This window comes from Bombina bombina, chromosome 4 (assembly GCF_027579735.1).
Source record: "Bombina bombina isolate aBomBom1 chromosome 4, aBomBom1.pri, whole genome shotgun sequence".
Taxonomy (NCBI): Eukaryota; Metazoa; Chordata; class Amphibia; order Anura; family Bombinatoridae; genus Bombina; species Bombina bombina.
Genome location: NC_069502.1, coordinates 711468834 through 711489414, shown reverse-complemented (window position 1 = coordinate 711489414; position 20581 = coordinate 711468834).

The window sequence follows — 20581 nt, the reverse complement described above, 5'->3', positions numbered from 1 at the left end:
GATATTTACATTTCAAATGAATACATATAAAAGACATAGTCGATTGTATCTGTATGAGTGTGTGTGGCTGTGGGGGATGCGTACATGAACATAAAGATACATAGCTCAGATAAGAATGAAAAATATTCCTGAACTTTAGCAGCTAACCCCAACATGAACTTGAGACTTCACTGCTCATAAACCCAGACAATGACATTAGAAATAACAGCTGAAGAATGTGCACAAGCGTATACAACTGCATGTTGTTGTTCTGACCTAAATGGGGGGTAAGTGAAATTGGACAAGGAGCACCGTCTAGTGGTATCTGTAAATTAAGAATATATTTAAATTTGGAATTAGCTAAAATATGTTAAAAATAATAAATAAATACTTAAACTGTATTTGAATGATTGAATAATAAAAAAAGCAATATTCAAAGGAAAAATTAAGTAATTCAACTGAAAACTTATGATTTTTCACTTTAAATTGTTAGACAGAACTCCTTTGCTATTAAATAAAAAACAAAAAAACAGCTTTAATACTTTATGGAAAAGCACTGGTTTAGATCCACTTTAGAAGAAAAACAGCAAAATCCTAGCACAGTAGCACGTCTGGCTTCCCAATTCTGTTATGTCTACAAACGCTAAACTGTATGTCTGGTTTTTGTATCTGTTCCTGTATGTGCCTTCAAGTGTTGCATGATCATTAGATTATTAAGTGATATAAGCAATATTTGAATACAAGAAGATATTGCAGCAGAAAAGTTAAATTATCTAAATTAATTAATGTTTAAAAAGAAATTATAATTTGCTGTAATTTGCTCTAACAAAAGGATTAATTGGGGGGGGGGGACAATAAAAATAAAATATTTTAATTAGGTATCAGGTATGGGGTTGTTTTTAATATGATGGGTAATCCCTTCGTCCATTCCATTTCCTGAAGAGAACGACTTCAGGACAGCAGATGAGCAGTTGGACAGCAGCTTGAAGGGATATGAAACCCCCCAAAAGTTTCCAAGTTACTTTTAATATAAAATTTTCTTTGTTCCCATAGTATTCTTTGTTGAAGAGATACCTAGGTAGGTGTCTGTAGCACTACATGGCAGGAAATAGTGATACCACCTAGTGCTCTTGCAAAACTGCTGTCATATAGTTCTCCAGACGTGCACAGTCTTACATCCCTGCTTTTCTATAAAAGATACCAAGAGAATGAAGAAAATTTGATAATAGAAGTAAATTAAAAAGTTGTTTCAAATTGCATGCTCTTTCTTTTTTTTGGTTTTATATCTCTTTAAACTTAAATAAAGTTAAAGTAGTAGCATGTGCTACTGCTAGAAGCCAGCAGCAGTACAAAAATATATGTATTTTTTAATGGGGTCAGAATTGTCAAGAACAAAGTAAAGCTTGCATACTTATTGGCCAATACATGAATCAATCAACTGACAAGGGCATTGCTGGATTGCTACTGAATTGTACAAAACTGTAAATTTGAATAGCTTTTACCACCTGTAGAGTAACAGTTTTATTCGCATGAATGAATCAACAAAATATTTTGTCACATGCATTTGTTAATTGGTTTATTTGTTAAAAGGGCCACTTGTTTTGAGTTTTCATATATATTTAAACTTAGCTGCCCAACGCTGCGTGACTTACCCCCTTTAGAATGAGGCTCTCATTGAAGCCTATGGAATCGCGCTCTCATAAGGGCAAAGCTTCCAGTAATTGTGTGTGTAGGTTTTTATTGAGTGGAGCACAAATATTGCGCTCACGAAACCGCAAATTTGCGCTCCACTCGTAATCTTGTCCTTAGTAGGTATAACAGAGATACCAATAGAAATTTCCTTTAGAGGATCTCATTGCAACACTGAGAATTGTAGAAGTCCTGTATGACTGTGTTAGGAATTTAAAAATGCAGAGTAATATGTATATAACTACATAGGCATGGAATAAAATATTGTGTACACTAAATATTAGTGTAGGACAAAAAATGTCTTCAATGCTACATAGACACAAAAGGTTTACATATAAAGAAACATTATGTGAACTGATGTACATGCTGTAGATATATAGAACCTATAAAGAATTGTATATAAGAACATATTTTCCTGTACACACATATAAACAGATATCCAATGATGAATTATATGTAGGAAGAAATATATAGTCATACAATAAACATAGCAGAGTGTGAATCAAATTGTAGTCAGTACACAATTAAGTGTGGCAATAGCTCTCCTATGCCTTTCTGCTTCAATGAAGCCGCACCAAAAACCAATCCTAAGGCATCAGTTATGCCTCAATACAGTCCTCTATAGGAATAAACAATATGGGGTCAGCACTTGTAAGCGTGCTCTCTTACCCACCACCTCCGACTTTTCCGGCTTCCAGTAGATAAATAGAGACCTCGATGTCCAATCTTTAAGAGCAGCAGCCCCCGGTCTCTTCCACCTCCGTCGGCGTCTCCGGCCCAAAGCGGTATTTCCTGGTTTTGACGTCACACTTGATAGGAAGGTGCAGATTGGCTCATACGCAGAGCGTGTAGTGAACAGCTGTTTGTCGGCTTGAGATCTTTGGAACAGCATACATTAATCATCAAAGAAATATGATCCACGCCAGATAGGTTGAGTAAAACTTGAACTTTATTCGCATCATTAAAACCAAAGGAAGACCAGCAGGATACAGAGTGAGCGCAGCACTGGGCTTACGCGTTTCGGCAGCCAAGCCGTAGTCATAGCCTATAGTGCTGTGCTCATCTCTGTTATTTAAGAGCATAAGAAGTAGATAGGGCAGAAGCGGTGGTTGACTCGATTCCAAGGGCCCAGCTACTCAAGTTTGATAAAAGAACTGGTAATAGGGAAGACAAACCAAACAAGGTGAATTTTGGCACAGAGTACATTTCCCAATATCAAGAGATCTGCAAGCTAGTGAAAAAGAATTTCTCACTGCTTGCAGCAGATGATCAGCTAAAGAAAACAGTAGAAATAGGAATCAGATGTTCCTACACAAAGAGCAAAACCCTTGGTTCAATATTGGCACCAACTGTTTTGAAGAAACCTCTCAATACTAACAACTCTTGGCTCACTCAAGAGGGCAAGTACAAATGTGTGAGCCATCACTGTCGACCATGTGAATTTGTGCAAGTAACCAAGGACTTTCAGTCAATGGTGAATGGGGCTAAGTATGACATACGTTCTTGCATGAATTGCAGAACTAGTTATGTCATTTACTTAATCACATGTATACAGTGTAAAAAACAATACATAGGCCTCACATCAAGAGACATGAAGTCCAGGATTAGAGAACACCTCTCTTCCATTAGCTTGGGAAAGGCATCCACCCACGTTGGTGCAGCACTTTGCAAAAACACATACTGGTAATTTAAATACCTTCAGGTGGTGTGCAATAGAAAAAGTAGTCCTGCCAAAACGGGGAGGTAACCTTGACCAGCTTCTAGCGAAGAGAGAAATATTTTGGATATTTAAAATGGAAACCAGAGTCCCCAATGGACTAAATTCCAGATTTGATATGATAAATTATTGGGAATAAACAAAACCAATTTAGTATATGAGATATCCAATTATAGTCTTCAGAGGTCAGTGTGTTACATTTAAGATCTATAAACAACTAGGCTGAATAATTTAATTCACTCATATATCTTTGGGGTGTTTTTTAATATACCCATACTGTGTATGAATTTTGCTAACATATTTTGTGTAATCAAAAGGGTACTTAGTTATGGTCCTTTTTCCAGTGCCAAATTGCATTAGGACAAATTCATAAATAACCAGACCAATGTAATGATGCTTATTTAAAGATTATATTCTGTGCTGGTTGTGAATTAACTAATTATCTGCCAGCATGGTTATTTGTTTTGCCCCCCTTTCCTATGTGTTCACTTGTTCTCAGGCGCTTAACAGTTAACATTCAACAGAGTGGCGAAAATGTGTTTTTAATTAACAAATGATTGTAAACCAATGAGCTACTTCTTATGCTCTTAAATAACAGATGAACACAGCACTATAGGCTATGACTACGGCTTGACTGCCGAAACGTGTAAGCCCAGTGCTGCGCTCACTCTGTATCCTGCTGGTCTTCCTTTGGTTTTAATGATGCGAATAAAGTTCAAGTTTTACTCAACCTATCTGGCGTGGATCATATTTCTTTGATGATTAATGGAAGAAATATATATACACATAAGTACATATGATAATACATAATGGCCTAAATTACGAGTTTTGCATTACAACGGTATAGACTGTAACGCATTTTAGCCTTAACGCAACCCTTCATTCTGCACTCAAAAAATTATGTTTGAGTGCGGGATTTTCCATAGCGCCGTATTACAGGTTGTGCGGTCTGGCTAAAATGCTTGCATTACAGCCTATACCGACACAATCCATTCCGCTATCTGAGACCAGTAGTTAAGGATTTTGCGAATCAAAAGTGTTTCACAAAACTCATAGCTAAAATGTTACAAAGTACACTAACACCCATAAACCTATTAATCCCTAAACCGCCACCCTCCTGCATCACAAATACTATATTAAACCTATTAACCCCTAATCTGCCGCCCACCCACATCGCAACTATTAAATAAACCTATTAACCCCTAATCCACCCTCCACCCTTATCGCCAACACTAAATAAATCTAGTAACCCCTAATCCACCGCTCCCCGACATCGCCGACACTAAATAAAATGATTTACCCTTAATCTGCCGCCCCCCGACATCGCAAAACACTAAATTAAACTATTAACCCCTAAACCTAACAACCCCCTAACTTTAAATAAAAAGTTACAATATAACTATCTTAAAATAAATAAAAACTTACCTGTGAAATAAAAAAAAACTAAGATTAAACTATAAATTAACCTAACATTACTATTCTAATAAAATAAAAAACTATCAATTAAAATAACTATATTACATGATTAAAAAAACCTAATACTACGAAACTAATTAAAAATCTAACATTACAAAAAATAATAAACACTAAAAATATGAAAAATAAAAAACCCTAACGGCTAGATTTAGAGTTCTGCGGCCAAAGGGGTGCGTTAGCTACGGGTGCTTTTTTTCCCCCGCACCTTTTAAATACCGCTGGTATTTAGAGTTCACAGAATGGCTGGGTTTTCAGTGCGTTAGGCTCCAAAAAGGGAGCGTAGAGCATAATTTAACGCCACTGCAACTCTCGATACCAGCGGTGCTTACGGACGCGGCCAGCTTCAAAAACGTGCTCGTGCACGATTCCCCCATAGAAAACAATGGGGCTGTTTGAGCTGAAAAAAAACCTAACACCTGCAAAAAGCAGCGTTCAGCTCCTAACGCAGCCCCATTGTTTACTATGGGGAAACACTAACTACGTCTGCACCTAACACTCTAAAATGTACCCCGAGTCTAAACACCCCTAACCTTACACTTATTAACCCCTAATCTGCCGCCCCCACTATCGCTGACACCTGCATATTTTTTTTAACCCCTAATCTGCCGCTCCGTATACCGCCGCAACCTACATTATACCTATGTACCCCTAATCTGCTGCCCCTAACACTGCCGACCCCTATATTATATTTATTAACCCCTAATCTGCCCCCCACAACGTCGCCACCAGCTACCTACAATAATTAACCCTTAATCTGCCGATCGGATCTCGCCGCTAGTCTAATAAATGGATTAACCCCTAAAGCTAAGTCTAACCCTAACACTAACACCCCCCTAAATTAAATATAATTTAAATCTAACGAAATAAATTAACTCTTATTATATAAATTATTCCTATTTAAAGCTAAATACTTACCTGTAAAATAAACCCTAATATAGCTACAATATAAATTGTAATTATATTGCAGCTATTTTAGGATTAATATTTATTTTACAGGCAACTTTGTAATTATTTTAAACAGGTACAATAGCTATTAAATAGTTAATAACTATTTAATAGCTAAAATAGTTAAAATAATTACAAAATTACCTGTAAAATAAATCCTAACCTAAGTTACAATTAAACCTAACACTACACTATCAATAAATTAATTAAATAAACTACCTACAATTACCTACAATTAAACCTAACACTCCACTATCAATAAATTAATTAAATAAAATACCTACAAATAACTACAATGAAATAAACTAACTAAAGTACAAAAAATAAAAAAGAACTAAGTTACAAAAAAATAAAAAAATATTTACAAACATTAGAAAAATATTACAACAATTTTAAACTAATTACACCTACTCTAAGCCCCATAATAAAATAACAAAGACCCCCAAAATAAAAAAATGCCCTACCCTATTCTAAATTAAAAAAGTTCAAAGCTCTTTTACCTTACCAGCCCTGAAAAGGGCCCTTTGCGGGGCATGCCCCAAAGAATTCAGCTCTTTTGCCTGTAAAAAAAACCCATACAATACCCAACATTACAACCCACCACCCACATACCCTTAATCTAACCCAACCCCCCCTTAAATTAACCTAACAATAAGCCCCTGAAGATCTTCCTACCTTGTCTTCACCTCACCGTGTTCAGCGATCGGTCCAGAAGAGGGTCCGAAGTCTTGCTCCAAGCGGCGGCTGAAGAACTCCATCATCGGGCTGAAGTCGGAAGTCCATCATCGGGATGAAGTCTTCTATCCAGCGGCATCTTCAATCTTCTTTCAATCAGCCAATCAGATTGAGCTCGCATTCTATTGGCTGTTCCGATCAGCCAATAGAATGCGAGCTCAATCTGATTGGCTGATTGGATCAGCCAATCGGAATTCGAGGGACGCCATCTTGGATGACGTCATTTAAAGGAACCGTCATTCGTCGAGTAGGCTTCGCTTGAAGAGGTTGGATCCGCGTTGGCTGGGAAGAAGATGGCTCCGCTCCGGAAGAAAGAAGATTGAAGATGCGGCTTGATAGAAGACTTCATCCCGATGATGGACTTCCGACTTCAGCCCGATGATGGAGTTCTTCAGCCGCCGCTTGGATCAAGACTTCGGACCCTCTTCTGGACCGATCGCTGAACCCGGTGAGGTGAAGACAATTTAGGGAGATCTTAAGGGGCTTAGTGTTAGGTTTATTTAAGGTGGGTTTGGGTTAGATTAGGAGTATGTGGGTGGTGGGTTGTAATGTTGGGGGGGGGTATTGTATGTTTTTTTTTGCAGGCAAAAGAGCTGAATTCTTTGGGGCATGCCCCGCAAAGGGCCCTTTTCTGGGCTGGTAAGGTAAAAGAGCTTTGAACTTTTTTAATTTAGAATAGGGTAGGGCATTTTTTTATTTTGGGGGTCTTTGTTATTTTATTAGGGGGCTTAGAGTAGGTGTAATTAGTTTAAAATTGTTGTAATATTTTTCTAATGTTTGTAAATATTTTTTTATTTTTTGTAACTTAGTTCTTTTTTATTTTTTGTACTTTAGTTAGTTTATTTCATTGTAGTTATTTGTAGGTATTTTATCTAATTAATTTATTGATAGTGTAGTGTTAGGTTTAATTGTAGGTAATTGTAGGTAGTTTATTTAATTAATTTATTGATAGTGTAGTGTTAGGTTTAATTGTAGATAATTGTAGGTATTTTATTTAATTAATTTATTGCTAGTGTAGTGTTAGGTTTAATTGTAACTTAGGTTAGGATTTATTTTACAGGTAATTTTGTAATTATTTTAACTAGGTAACTATTAAATAGTTATGAACTATTTAATAGCTATTGTACCTGGTTAAAATAATTACAAAGTTGCCTGTAAAATAAATATTAATCCTAAAATAGCTACAATATAATTATTATTTATATTGTAGCTATATTAGGGTTTATTTTACAGGTAAGTATTTAGATTTAAATAGGAATAATTTATTTAATAAGAGTTAATTTATTTCGTTAGATTTAAATTATATTTAACTTAGGGGGGTGTTAGTGTTAGGGTTAGACTTAGCTTTAGGGGTTAAAAAATGTATTATAGTAGCGGTGAGCTCCGGTCAGCAGATTAGGGGTTAATGCTTGAAGTTAGGTGTCGGCGATGTTAGGGAGGGCAGATTAGGGGTTAATACTATTTATTATAGGGTTATTGAGGCGGGAGTGAGGCGGATTAGGGGTTAATAACTTTATTATAGTAGCGGTGCGGTCCGCTCGGAAGATTAGGGGTTAATAGTGTAGGTAGGTGGCGGCGACGTTGGGGGGGGCAGATTAGGGGTTAATAAATATAATATAGGTGTCGGCGGTATTAGGGGCAGCAGATTAGGGGTACATAGGGATAATGTAACTGGCGGCGGTGTACGGAGCGGCAGATTAGGCGATGTGGGGGGACCTCGGTTTAGGGGTACATAGGTAGTTTATGGGTGTTAGTGTACTTTAGAGCACAGTAGTTAAGAGCTTTATAAACCGGCGTTAGCCCAGAAAGCTCTTAACTACTGACTTTTTTCTGCGGCTGGAGTTTTGTCGTTAGATTTCTAACGCTCACTTCAGCCACGACTCTAAATACCGGCGTTAGAAAGATCCCATTAAAAAGATAGGATACGCAAATGGCGTAGGGGGATCTGCGGTATGGAAAAGTCGCAGCTGTAAAGTGAGCGTTAGACCCTTTCCTGACTGACTCCAAATACTAGAGGGCGGTAAAAACCAGCGTTAGGAGCCTCTAACGCTGGTTTTGACCGCTACCGCCCAACTCTAAATCTAGCTGTAATATTGCAAAAAATAATAAACGAAATTATCAAAAATAAAAGCAATTACACCTAATCTAATAGCCCTATAAAAATAAAAAGCCTCCCCCTAACCTACAATAAACTATCAATAGCCCTTAAAAGGGCCTTTTTTAGGGCATTGTCCTAAGTTAAACAGCTCTTTTACATACAAAAAAAATAACAAAGTCCCCCAACAGTAAAACCCCCACCCAACCTACCCCCCAAAAGTCTGAAAAAAAACCCTAAGCTATGCATTGCCCCTCCCCTCAACGCATCACAATGTTTTAATAAAGAAACCTTTTTACCACGACCCGGTTTTGTGGTTTGTACAGACGCCCATACAAAGAATTTCTACCTGCAGCCACATGGCAGTTTTTTCCTGCATACTTCGCTCTCTACTATTGTCTCCCGTGTTAGCCACGCCAGTCACACTGATACAGTGTGTGGAAGACTGCAAGCTACAGATACTAGCGGAGAACGTTAACAGAAGCCGTACCTGCTCTACCGTTGATATCCGCATCCACAGCATACTGACTGCTGTTGAATGTCAGTCTGATCGTATGCCCCTTATCAATTTTAGGTGCCACCTGTTTTGGGAGTAATGCCCATACACCTGCAACATTTCAATAACGCCTTGTTTTACAAACTACACTATGAGGCGCCCTTTGTATTTCTTAACAAAAAAATATATAATAAACAAATCTAAAAATATCTAAAAATATCCAATTAAGTATAGCATGTGACGCTGACTTAGTGAGCCAGTGATGAGGAGTTAGAAGGACATGTACATTCAATAATATAAACAACCTAAGTGAGTGATTGAGTGCACACAATAGCTTTCAACAAAGAAAAATAGCATTCACAAAAAAGAAAAATAGCATTCACAAAAAATAGTGTTCACAAAAATTGGCGTACATAAAAAATGTTCAAATGTTCAACCGGTTATATGTAAGTGAATCCAGTAGTGTTTCCTCCAAAGTGACGTGTAGAAATATAACGTGAAGTCAATAATAGTAGAATGTAAACGTTGAGTGGGTCAAATTATTGTGGTTCAGCTGCTAAATTAAACAATTGTAAATCCGTGAGGTGTATAAAAATAAAAATAAAAATAACTTGTGAAAAAATCCACGTGGAAAACTTGAATTCAAATGATAAACAAAGGTCAAAAATCAAAAGACAAAAATCAAAAGACAAAAATATCAAAAGACAAAAATAGAAAATCAGTGATAATATTAAAAAGCACTAAAGATCTAAAGATCAGAAAATCTGGGAGCTTTAAGTAGGGTCAGTGTTGAACAGGAAACATAATATAGGAAATATCCCAGAGATGCAATGGGTGAAACAGGAAAGGGAGGTGCCTCTAAAAATGGCGCCAAAACAGCACCAATCATTTCAACACTGACCCTACTTAAAGCTCCCAGATTTTCTGATACAGTATAGTCTTGAGAAAGGCCTAGTCTAGGCCGAAACGCGTTGGCATACTGGTGAGCTTGGTTTTAATTACCTATATTATATATCATATACAGTGTTGCACTATTTGTTTCTCTTTTGTTCCCTTTTAGGTATTTTATCGATGTATTTGTTTGTTATGGATCTTACCAAGGATTTTTAACATCTGAATTAAGGATTTGTTTTCACTAGATCTTTAGTGCTTTTTAATATTATCACTGATTTTCTATTTTTGTCTTTTGATATTTTTGTCTTTTGATTTTTGTCTTTTGATTTTTGACCTTTGTTTATCATTTGAATTCAAGTTTTCCACGTGAATTTTTTCACAAGTTATTTTTATTTTTATTTTTATACACCTCACGGATTTACTCCATTGGATATTTTTAGATATTTTTAGATTTGTTTATTATATATTTTTTTGTTAAGTCAGACATGGATCCATGCGTCTGATTGCCATTTGTAAATTTTTATATGTATTAAAATGTACATTTTACTAGCCTTTTAAGCTTTTTAGCGCTTACTCTCTCCCCATTTTAACTTTTGTATTGTTAGCCTACTAGGAGGCTATATAGTTAGTAAGCTTAAGGCCCTGGGTGTAGCGCTCGGTCCACTGTTCTTATTTCTTATATATTGTAACTTTTAATTTAAAGTTAGGGGGTGTTAGGTTTAGGGGTTAATAGTTTAATTTAGTGTTTTGCGATGTGGGGGGCCTGCGTTTTAGGGGTTAATAGGTTTAGTTTGCTAGTTACAATGTGGGAGGCTGGCGGTTTAGGGGTTAATAGTTTTATTTAATATTTGCGATGTAGGGGCCAGCGGTTTAGGGGTTAATAGGTTTAGTTTGTTAGTTACAATGTGGGGGGGGCAGCGGTTTAGGGGCTTATAGGTTTATTTAGTGTCAGCGATGTCAGGGAGCGGTGGATTAGGGGTTAATAACTTTATTTAGCATATGCAATGTCAAGGCGGTGGATTAGGGGTGTTTAGACTAGGAGTTTATGTTAAGGTGTTATTTTTAAATGTAACTTTCTTTTCCCCATAGACATCAATGGGGTTGTGTTACGGTGATCACAGGGTTTTTTTTCTTTCTAACACTCTCTCCCCATTGATGTCTATGGGGGAAAGTGTGCACGAGCATGTAAACTCAGCCCTTGACTTTTGTGTGGTATGGAGCTTAACGCACCAGAATGCACAGCACAAGGAGGTTTTTCAGTAACTCATAATGGCAGCGCTATGGATTGTGCAGTACCGCTCATTTTATTGCATTCTTTACGCACCTGGTATAGCGCTAAACCCGTAATCTAGGTGAATGTGCACGAAGCACAAAGAAGAAACATATATTGTTCTTATATATATATATATATATATATATATATATATATATATATACTATATATAAAACAAATAGAGAAAGTCTGGCACTCACTTGCAAGCACCCAGCTAAGATTAAAAATGTAAGAGTTAGTTACCGCATTTGGCAAAATGGTTCAAGCCAAAGAACCACGTCAAGGTCTCTCCCATCCTGGGTCCCTAATACAGCCAAACAATGCATGCTCTCAAACAAACTGGAAACCACCCAATGGTGCACAGGCCTTATGTAATCCTCCTAGAGACACACAAAACAGGGAAATGTATTGCACTCTCATACTAGACTGGGTACACATCCTAAGACACTGCAAAACGTACAGGCCTGGGTGCTCAATAGCACTCACAGGTAGCTGTACATTCCCCAGAGACCCAGTCAGTTAACCCCAGACAAGTCTGTCTGCAAATCCCATAGGGAACAATTACAAAACAAATTAACACAGCACACAGAAAAAGTCTGGCACTCACTTGCAAGCACCCAGGTAAGATTAAAAGCAAAAATGGAAGCCTTAGTTACCGCATCTGGCCAAATGGGTCAAGCCCAGGAACCATGTCAAGGTCTCTCTCATCCTGGGTCCCTAATACAGCCAAACAATGCATGCTCTCAATCAAACTAACTCCTGAACTTTTCACTTACCAAAGTTTCAAGGGTGTATCAAGAATGGTGCAATGAAAAAAACATCAAGTCACCGTCAGTCCTGTGGAAGAAAAACACTTGATGAGAGAGGTCAGAGGAGGATGACTTGTGCAAGCAAATAGACAGGCCACAATTTCGCAAATCACATCAGAATTTAACCTTGGTGTGGAGAAAAACATATTGCAATGCACCACTAGGCGAACATTGTCATGGATGGGCTACAACAGCCGACAGCTACCTGCCGTTTTTATCAGAAAAAAACAAGAGAGCACACCTTCTGTAGGCATAACAACACCAGCACTGGACCTTCGAAGACTGGAAAAAAGGTTGCTTGGTCTGACGATTTTAAGTTCCTAATGTGTGATGTTGGCAGACTGCGAATTTGGCAAAAACAGCATGAATCCATGGACCCGACATGTCTGATAAAAACTGTGCAAGGTGGTGGGGGCGGTGCTATAGTGTGGGTAATGTTTTCCTGGTACACGTTGGGGCGATTGATACCTCTAGATTCACATCTGAATGCCACAGAGTACGTAAACATCTTTGCTGTCCAAGTGCATCCATTCATGTTAACAGTTTATCCTCAGGCAGATGGTTACTTCCAGCAGGATAATGTGCTGGTGCACAAAGCCTGAATTACTATGGGTTGGTTCCTGGAACATGACCATGAATTTTCTTTGCGGAAGTGGCCTGCTCAGTCCCCAGATGTCAATCCTATTGAACTTGATCATTGGGATGAGCTGCAAAGGGTTATTCGCTAAAGGCCTACACCTTCGTCAAATCTCCAGAAGTTGCACATGAAGAAATATATCTATTTATTGTTTACAAAAAAGCATATACCATTTCTCATACAAAAATGAGTGTATGACACTAAATGCATAAAATATACTCCAATAAAACATACGCCTATCTGCATAAACATACAGTAAGTAAAATCAATATAATGCTATAATTCTTTAGTATATAAGCATTTCCCTTTAATCATTTAAAAATAAACAGCATATTATATATACTCATACATAAACTTCATTATTGCAGATAGGTGTAAATGTAATAAATACATATAGGGGCCGATTTATCATCGGTCTGTCCGACATAATCCGATCAGCGGCTCATGTCCTACAGACATCGATGAATGACGACAGCATATGCTGTCGGCATTTATCGTTCCACAAGCAGTTCTTGTGAACTGCTTGTGCAATGCTGCCCCCTGCAGATTCGCAGCCAATCGGCCACTAGCACTGGGTGTTAATCAGCCTGATCGTATAGGATCGGGCAGCTTGATATCCGCAGTCTCAGAGCAGGCGGACCAGTTATGGAGCAGTGGTCTTAAGACCACTGCTTCATAACTGCTGTTACCTACGAGCCTAAAGGCTTGCACGGAAACAGGGGCATCAGGGGCCGTTCTGCACTTGATAATTTGGCCCCATAGACTGTAACATAAGGCAGTAATCAGAGAACCTTCACACAGTCAGAGCTTCTGCAGCAACACAGAAAATTGGGGCAGAGGGGGAAAACATTCTGCACAAATACTTCACCAGATTAAGGTAAAACCCCAGATTTGCACTTATGCTACTTAATTGTAGGGATTTCTGCCAAACAATCTTGTCACATCCTTACACACATTGGTTTTATATTCAGGGGAAAAAACATTAGAAGTCACATGAGTGTCATACACAGGACAAAATTCCTTATAGGAAGTAGAAGATTACGACTGATTGCATACATAATTTGAGGTACATAGATTTGACAAAGTTAAATAACCTGGCACTGGAACAGATTTTCAAAGTACACATAATAAAACAGAGAGGATTAACAATAATACAAGCAACAGTGGGGGCAGAGTCTGTTCCATAATACAGTGTAAAAACAGTATACAATGACACCAGATATACATAGATTACCAGACATGCAACTTAGACCCCAGCATCGGAACATAATGAACCCTAATTATAACTTGAACCATTGGCACTTGCCTGCCCACACCCCACTATGCAACCTCCACAACTGCAAAGAAAACAACACCCAAAGTACCCCCCTTTAAACACAATCCTGATAATAATAATAATAATAATAATAATAATAATAATAATAACATAATTCACATTTAACGGTTGTCTTTCTTCAACCTTTTTTAGACAGCAGCAACAGGGTTCCCTCTCAGTTGTCTCTCTTGTAATTGTTCTGGGCCTATTAAGATATAGTCTCATATTAATGCTTTTTTATGGAATTCTGATTGCAGGATGAACAAATCAGGATTGCTTAGAAAATAAGATGAATATGAAGGAATTCCCAAAGAGGTCCAGAACACTAAAGACTAGGAAAAGCTTACGTGGTGATTATGTTTTTGTAATTTCTTTTTTTTGGTGGTTTAGTGTTTGGAGGGGCAACTTTAGTGCTAGGGAGATCAATGGGTGCTAAAGAAGCCCTATGGGCAGGGGTTTTCAAACCTGTCCTTGGGCCTCCCTAACAGGCCAGATTTACAGGATTACTTTGGGTGAGAACAGGTAAATAACCATGTCTACTAATCAGCGGATTATTTCACCTGTGCTCCACTTCAGACATCCTGAAAATCTGGCCTATTAATGAGGCATGGGGACAGGTTTGAATAGAACAGAATAGAAGTACAGGAGATCTCTTTCTGGGAGAATTCATTATTAGCGTTATTGTGAAAACAGAGGTTCCCAGTGGTGATTCTAAGGGGATGCAGGCAGTTGTAATACAAACCCAGTCAATACTGCATTTATTCTTTTTAACTATTGTGCCTGCTCTATGAGGTGTTCAGAATTCAAGCACATGTATATCTTTTGAAGAGACAGACCGTCCTTTGTTGATAAATGCCACTGTACCTCATAGCCTTATAAATATCGGGGGGGGTCGTATGGATATATATATATATATATATATACATATATGTGTACCTATGTCTCATATAATTTTTAAGGAGAACAGAGTACCTGGTAAGCAAGATGACTGCTATCATTTTAGCATACCAGTAACAGTGGAGTACGTTCAGCCACTGAAAAGTTTGATCTGTTGGAAAAAATGTCACGGCATATATCAATTGAAGAAGGCCACTCAACAGGGACTAGTCACAACAGGTTGTGACTAAAATAAATAGGTAAAGAAAGCCAGAGGAAAGAATAGATTATTGGTAAACAAAGAGATGATCAGTGAGACATAATACATGAGGACAATCTTTCTCAGGGCCTTTTTACATTTGGTTAAAGTTCAAGATTGTATTGCACTGTTGTTAACTTACAACACAGAGCAAAAGATATTCATATTTGGATATATAGAACATTTTTTTTCAAGGGTCATGTGTTCAGAGCTTGGTGTGTAGAAGGCATTTAGTGTACATCAAGTGCCCCTTTCAACACTATTGTTTTGATTCTTAATTTATCAGGTGTATATGGCATAATGGAATGGTGTTTAGAAATTCCATTTGACATACGCTACTCTTGATCCCAGCACACAATCTCCATTTGTTAAGGGATTTAGATCTCAGCTCTGTTTAGTTTTTGGGGCTTGAGAACAAGTCGACCCGATGGACAGACACCTAAAGATATAATTTGAGGCGTGCATAAGGTTTGACTGCCCTCTATCAACCTCCTTGTAGACAAATCCTTTGAAAAGAATAATGGATGACGTTATAGAAGACATAAATCTCCACTAACTTCAAGGTTTCCTGGAAACTGCAACTCCTCAACTGCAGTCTCAGAAAAAAATTGGCAATGTGACAAAAGCTTTTGGGCTATTAATTTACTCAACACTAGCCAAAAATAACCAAAGTATATATGTGTCTCTTGATTTGTTTTGAAATCCATTGAAAACTGCAAAGATGTATAAAAAAAAATAAAAAAATAGGGACTTATAAACTAGAAATAGGAAACTAGAGAAAGTAAGAAAGGTTCTTTTCTTTATCTAAATTAGAAAAGATTCTAAAAGTTGGAAACATTCTTTCTGAAAACAGCTCAAGAGAGATCTATTAACACAACCAATAAATGAAAATCATAGTTGGTTGTAAGCATTATATGGTTTACCGTTTAAATGCTGAGATTAAATTGTTAAAAGGACAGTTTGAACTTTTATTTATGTAAAACAACTGTATTTTAATTTAAACATAAGCCTTAAAATGCTAATTAGTTTAATACATATTATTTTGTCCATCTCTCAAATTATTAGGTCTTGATTTAACAATCCCCGGGCAGACTTGGGCGGACATCTCTGCTCTTATCTGCCCAGCATTGCACGTGAGCAGTGGCTATCAGTCTCTCCGGTTGGAAAAGTTCGAGAGGATTGAGAAATGTAATTTTACAGTGGGTTAAGAAGCAGTAGTCTGATGACCGTTGCTTCTTAACTCTCGGCTTCAGGCTCGCTCTTGAGAGTCTGCAGCTGAAGGGGCCTTGAAGATGCTATTACAGCTTATTAAATGGAGCCCATAGTATTCATGCACATTTTCTTAATTAGAAAAAAATGGTCTCCAAATCTGTAAATCTAACCCTCTTTAATTTTCATTATTTTTCTGTTTCTAACCTTTCATCTCACTAACCTCATCTCTTTTTAGTTTATTTATTAATCGTTCTACCTCTTTTTTATTTCCCTATCTATTTTCGGTCTCACTTTTAGTCTTTATTTATCTTTCTCACTCTCTATATTCCCCTCTCTATACCCTATGAGGCCCATTTATCAAGCTCCAAATGGAGCCTGAGGGCCAGTGTTTCTGGCAGGTCTTCAGACTCGCCAGAAATGCAAGTTATGGAGCAGCGGTCTAAAGACCGCTGCTCCATAACCTATCCGCCTGCTCTGATGAGGCGGACAGAGATTGCCACAATTCAACCCAATCATATATATATATATATATATATATATATATATATTCTGTATATATATATATATATATATATATATATATATATGTATATATAACACAAGATAAATGGAATGTCAGAGGATAAATCTGCTTACAAACCCCACTAGCGCTTCTTATAGGCACATCTAAAATAATTGGAGCATTCACACCTAATACTATATGAAAAAAATGTATGGAAATAGTTACTATTAATAATAATGATAATATCAAACAGTAGCAGCCTGTCCTTAGTACAAGAGTGGTCCCTCAAACCTCTAAACACAAAATGAAATACAAAAAGAAGCAGGATGGCGCTATATGAAAGATACTATGCACACATAATAAATATACAAGTGACCAAATATAATGCAATACAAGACCATGGCCTCTAGTTATCAAGTCTTCAGACTCACCAGAAACAGCAGTTATGAAGCAGCGGTCACAAAGACCGCTGCTCCATAACCTGTCCGCCTGCTCTGAGCAGGCGGACAGACATTGGCAGAAATCAACCCGATCGAGTACGATCGGGTTGATTGACACCCCCCTGCTGGCGGCCTATTGGCCGCAAGTCTGCAGGGGGCAGCGTTGCACCAGCAGTTCTTGTGAGCTGCTGATGCAATGCTGAATACGGCGAGCGTATTGCTAGCCGTATTCAGCGAGGTCCGACAGACCTTGATAACTTGGGGCCCATGTATCATGTGTATATAGAGTCCAAGAAGAGAGTTAATAACAAATAGCTTGAGAAAGAAAGTGATGATCATTGGTAAACGTCTCTTCAAATACAGCCCCCACTCAGATGTAAACTTACTTCAAAGGTCCTCAATCCGTATGAGGTAAGAAAAATTTGTATCGGTAAAGCACTTGGCACCTCTCAGAGTATGGAACAGGAAAGTCATATTCAAAAAGCTCCTTCGTAGTGGTCCAAAAGAGACAAATTCCAGCAGTCTTGTTATGCCTTAGTAACATATCTCTGAGGAAGAAGGGATTTTATTCATTATCACCCTTCGAAAAAACATAAGGTTTAGGTTATAGAGGCTGTACACCTCTTTTTACAGCAGAGTATTTTTTGTATCTTGGGTTTCACTATACGGACGAGGCCCAATGAAGGCCGAAACGATCGTCTGGGGTTGCTGTGTTCCTTGTTCAGAGAGTATTTTTCTGGTATTTCAGCGCTGGACTGACCGTAATAGGCAGGATCAGACTGATATACTACAGGAAAGTTGTACTCTGAGAAAAGCATTACTGGGCTAAAAGAAACTACACCCAGGTGGTAAAGTGCCATAAAACAGGCTAACAATGGTATTAAGCCAGATGTTTGTTCCTGTGAGTGCACTTCTCTCTGTATGTATTTAGTCTCCCTATGGGTAAAAGGGGCAAGCGGACGTGGGCTCCTTGCTCAGTGTGCTTAGAGGAATATGGCTACACTTCACGGACGAGACCCAATGAAGGCTGAAACGATTGTCTGGGGTTGCTGTGTTCCTTGTTCAGAGAGGAATTGCCTGGTATTTTGGCGCTGGACTGACCGTAATAGGCGGGATAAGACTGATATACTACAGGAAAGTTGTACTCTGAGAAAAGCATTACTGGGCTAAAAGAAACTGCACCCAGGTGGTAAAGTGCCATAAAACAGGCTAACAATGGTATTAAGCCAGATGTTTGTTCCTGAGTGCACTTCTCTCTGTATGTATTTAGTCTCCCTATGGGAAAAAGGGGCAACCAGACGTGGACTCCTTGCTCAGTGTGCTTAGAGGAATATGGCTACACTTCACGGACGAGACCCAATGAAGGCTGAAACGATTGTCTGGGGTTGCTGTGTTCCTTGTTCAGAGAGGAATTGCCTGGTATTTCGGCGCTGGACTGACCGTAATAGGCGGGATCAGACTGATATACTACAGGAAAGTTCTACTCTGTGAAAAGCATTACTGGGCAAAAAAACTGCACCCAGGTGGTAAATCGCCATAGAACAGGCTAACAATGGTATTGAGCCAGTTGTTCGTTCCTGTGAGTGCACTTCTCTCTGTATGTTTTTATATATATAGCAAAACATGTGATGAATCCTGCGGACGGTCTCCGCGGTATACTATGACTCACAACACAGCAGGCACAGCAGGCTTTGTAACAATCCATTTAATGATGTCAATGAAGAAAAACCAGACTTTTCGGCTCACACAGGAGCCTTTTTCAATGGTAGTATAACTTACCTTTTAATCCTGACAGCCGCTCCAGCGATTCCCCCCAGCCGTCAATTATTAAAAACCGGACACTTATTCATCAAAATTGACCTTCACTTTAACAAATATATATATATATATTCATATACATATATATTTGAAATTGCTGCCCATCACTGCACTATTTACCCTCTCCTCGCTGCGCTATTTCTCATGCTGTGTCTTACAGCATGAGAACAAGGCTCCCATTGAAGCCTGAGGAAGCGCGCTCTATTGAGCTCAAAGCTTCCATGCGATCATTGACCGGCCACTTCAGAAACCAGAGCACAATTGTGTGTGCTGGTATTACGAGTGGAGAGCAAATATCGCACTTGCGAAAGCGCAATTTTGCCGCCCAGTATGTTTTTTTCAATGAATCACTGTATGTCTTCTTCTAGCTACCAGTAGTGCATTGCTGTTCTGGAGCTTACTTTAACAATTTGTTTAATCCATTTACTGTCATTTAGATCTAGCTGGTATACGCTCAACATTTGGATCAAGACACAGGAATAACCAATCAGTCAATTTTCCAATCAGTGATGAGAGTGATCTCTAAGCTATCACCTTAAAGGGACAAGAAACACCAATTTTTTCATTCATGATTCAGATAGAGCATACATTTATAAACAACGTTTCCATTTACTTTTACTATCAATTTTGCTTCATGCTTTGGAGCAATGCACTACTGTGAACTAACTGAACACATAGAACTATGTGTGCAGCCACTGATCAGCAGCTAGCTCTCAGCTCCTGAGCCTACCTAGCTATACTTTTCAACAAAGCATCCCAGTAATACAAAGCAAATTGGATAAAAGAAGTAATTTGGAAAGTTGTTTAAAATCTAATTGAATCACAAAAGAAAAATGTTGGGTTTTGTGTCCCTTTAAAGGGACAGCAAACATCTTGTTATAACAAGTTGTTGTGCAATAAATTAACACAGTGGGTGAATATGAAAATGTTTTGAATGCAATAGTACCTCAAAGGAAATGTAAAACATCAATAGTGTAATACTGTAAGTGAACGCTGATATTGTGAAAACTTTGCCAACAGGCTACTCACATGAACATGAGCTATATTAGCTCTTAATGCAGCGTACACCTGGTTTTATCTTGCCAGGTAGCAGTTCACTTCATGTATTATGATTTATTAAAACAAATAAAAACAATTAAAAATCTGCAATATCTTAAGCAAAAGACTGTAACTAAGGGTGTTAGTCTATATATCTTACCAATGAGCCAGACCAATAATCCTGTACGGCATATACCTTTGGCTTTCTCAAGGATATGATCTAGTATACCCTACTTCTATTTTGACAGTAAAGCAAAAAAGGAATTGTTGAATGAATTTACCTGCCAATAGATTGTTATACATAACAGTTCCTCCCTCAAAACAGAGGCTTTAAGCAGACATTTAGGGTCCATTTATCATTGTGCGGACGGACATG